The sequence below is a fragment of the Silene latifolia genome, chromosome 3 (assembly GCF_048544455.1).
Source record: "Silene latifolia isolate original U9 population chromosome 3, ASM4854445v1, whole genome shotgun sequence".
In the NCBI taxonomy this organism is placed as follows: Eukaryota; Viridiplantae; Streptophyta; class Magnoliopsida; order Caryophyllales; family Caryophyllaceae; genus Silene; species Silene latifolia.
In genome coordinates this window covers 75,144,363-75,147,857 of record NC_133528.1, presented here as the reverse complement: position 1 = coordinate 75,147,857, position 3,495 = coordinate 75,144,363, and the positions used below count along the sequence as shown (strand labels likewise).

The following is a 3,495-nucleotide window of genomic DNA, read 5'->3' as shown; positions in this document are numbered from 1 at the left end:
GAGTAATAGAGTCCACTTCATGCTTTCCTCCTCTAGTAGCCTTGCGAGGTCTACTATATTGTGAGTTATGGACCGACATTTCCTCAATCTTGTTCCAAGGTTGATTATCGTCAACTTCGGTGAACATACCATTTGATCACATGTTGAGAATGTTTCTTGAGTCTTCATAAAGACCATTCCAAAATTGTTGTACCAAGAACCACTCGCTAAGTCCATGATGAGGACAAGAGCGACAAATTCCTTTGAACCGCTCCCAAGCTTCATACAAATATTCTTCATCCCTTTGCTTAAAACCCTGTAATTTGAGCTCTTAGCATGTTAGTCTTTTCCGGAGGGTAGAATTTTTTGTAAAAAGCTAGAGCCAACTTCTTCCAAGAATCAATTCCAAGAGTAGCCTTATCAAGACTCTTCAACCATTGTTTTGTGGTGCCGATTAGATAAAAAGGAAATAAGACCCATCGAATTTGGTCTTGAGTCACACCGGTTTGTGAAATTGCATCACAATCGTCACAAAAAGTCTCCATGTGAGAGTGAGGGTCTTCACTAGGCATCCCCCCAAATTGGCTTCTTTCGACTAATTGGATAAATGCGGATTTTGCAATGAAATTTCCGGTTAAGTGTTGTGGTGTGGGAGTACCATTAGGTAGGTTCTCCTCGGTTGGTACGGAATGTGATGAAAATTTTGGCATTGTGGGTTGATTTTGTGTTGGATTTTGTGTTGGATTTTGTGTTGGGTTCTCCTCACCTTCTCTTGCAAAAGGGTTGACGAACTCAATAGTATTTGGTTGAATATCTACAACCTCGCCAATACCTCTCAAAGTACCTCTAGCAAGTCTTCTATTGTTTCTCAAAGTCCTTTCAATTTCGTGATCAATGGGTAACAAGTTACCTTGTGATCTTCTAGACATGCAAAATATCAAACAACTCGAAAATAATTAGAACAAACCTTGAGGAGTTTTACTTCCCCAAGACAAAGAAAGACACAACTAATAACAATCTAAGAAAATCAAATCAAGTGAACACCGTCCCCAGCAACGGCGCCATTTTTGGTCGGCTTTACTCACTTGGAGCTTTACTTTTCGGTTACTAGTCGTTAGGAGCACCTAGACAAAAATAATATTTATAACTTCACAAACAACTCTACTATTAGTAAAGAGGCAAATAAAGGTCGGATCCCAAGGGACGGGTATTGATGTAGGATTTTCAATTACAAGTAGCGGTGTCTAGGGGTGTCACGATTTGGGGTTGAGATAAGAAGATCACTAAACTAAATAGGAATAAAAGTAAACAAGCAAGATGGTTAAAAAGAGATGTAAACAATTGATTAAAAACACTAGGGTGTCATGGGGTCATAGGGGATTCATGGGAATTGATCATATAAACATATTCTCAAGTTATAAGCAAGTGATTATTGTTGTGATGGATCGAGTTTGTTTATATCTTACAATCATAGGAAGGTTTGGGTCCCGGAGCCGAATCGATAAGATTGTACAACACCTACAAGTCGACTTAATCCTCCCTACTCAACTATATGCATGGTCTAATGAGACTCGAGTTGGTTTATGTCTTACAAGTCTCATTGAAAAGGTATGTGATGGGTAAAAAATGCAAGGATTCATAGGCTCGCATTTCATCAAACATAACATGTGCATAAGTTGAGATCACAACAAGAAAGCAAATAAACTATTAAAACATATTAAATTAAGCATGAATCATTCCCCATGTTGGTTTCCCCTTTACCCATTAGCCCTAGTTAAGGAAACTACTCACTCATTATCAAGCTTAACATGTTAACAAGGTTGTCAATCACATTAACAAAACAAAAGATGATGAACAAATGAAGATGATTAACAATAATTAAAAAGGGATTAAGAGGATTATACCTACTAATGATTCCAAAATAAAGCAAAGAATAATAGAAGTACATGATGATTGATTGAAAGGTTGTGAATCTCCCAATAATAACCCAAATAATCTTCAATTACCAAAAATAAAAGATGAACAAAAGAGAAATTAAGGAAATGAGATTTGTATTATGACTTGATTAGAAGTTGATTACAAGATTCAGAAGAGATTAGAATGATATAAACTACACTAAGGATTGGTAAGAAGAACATGATTATCTAATTAGACTATGGGGTATTTATAGTGGGGATTAGATATACAAATTAGGGTTTACTAAGGGCTTAAATGACGATTAAGTCCTTGTGGAATCGCTCCTCTCAGAAAAGATGCGAGTTTCCTTTTTGCCGGTCTTTCATAAAAATGCGCATCTTTCATGGAGGGAAGAAAAGGTCGTGTGGGCGTGTAAGAGAATTCGAGCGTCCAAGGTGTCGGGACGGGCGGATTTCCTGGTGGATGGACGGGCGGATTGATAGGCTGGACGAGCAGATTGTGGCATGGATGGACGGGCGTCTTGATGGCAAAGACGCTCGGATTCCTCACGTCTTGGTCGGGCGTCTTGCCTAGTTGGACGGGCGGATTTCGTCACAGCTTTCTTTTCTTCTTTTCTTCTTCCAATAATCCTCCAGGATTTAGTCGGGGATGCTAGGATTTCTTCATGATTGCCCATATACTATAATATGTACAAAGGCCTTCTAGTCTTGTCTTCTCTTTGATGCTTAGTCATTAGATTCGATCAATTTAGCTCTATTTTGCCATGAAAATGCAAGGTTTGCACTCCTCTCCTATCAAGGGAACAAAACCTCAAAGAATATGCAAAACAAAGGACTAAAGATAGTAAATGACCCAAATATGCACTAAAAAGCATAGGAACGAGGCTAATTCGGGGACTAAATATGCTCAAATAATGGTCACATCAATTATGAGGCTAGAAATGAATACCCGGAAAAAATGATTTATGAGGTTATTTCCATGGCATTGAGAGACCATTATTATTATTACTTGAAGAGACAACATGCTGAGAAAGGGGTGGAAGAGGGACAGTGTAGTTGTATGAATAATGAGGATGAGTCTGAGGAGCCTATGTGTGAATATTTTAAAGAGGATGTAACAATTGGAAATTTAAAGCGGGAAAACGAGCATAATATGCACATAAGCGTAATATGCATAGGAGTAGCGTATGAGTAAAGAGATGATATACGATAAAGGAAAACGTGTGAGCTTGTGTGAGCCTGGTGAGAGAGGTGAGAATCATATTCGCATAATGAGAGAGTGATGATGACAGTAAGAACCTCGAGAGAGTACTTGAGAATCGGTGACGAAAATTCAGAGAGTAGGTTGACAAGAGAGAGAGTGAGGTGAACTTCGAGAACGAAGTTCGTTTTAAGGGGGGATGACTATAATATCCCGTATTTTATAATTATATAAATAATATTATATTGTATTTTACGAATTAAGTTTGACACGGAATAATAAAATAATAACATAATAATAATAATATACGATACATGTATATATATATATATATATATAGAATTGGGATCCAGTGAGAACAACCAACATAATGAGAACCGTGAGAACTCTACCTTAGAG

At 37.7% G+C, this 3,495-nt stretch overlaps 1 non-coding gene across 1 annotated transcript; it reads left to right on the top strand.

Annotated features, from left to right (window-relative positions):
* Positions 1–209: 209 nt before the first annotated feature.
* Positions 210–317, top strand: LOC141650778 (small nucleolar RNA R71). The gene has a single exon (XR_012546794.1). It is a non-coding gene; the product is annotated as a small nucleolar RNA R71 (small nucleolar RNA).
* Positions 318–3,495: the final 3,178 nt, after the last annotated feature.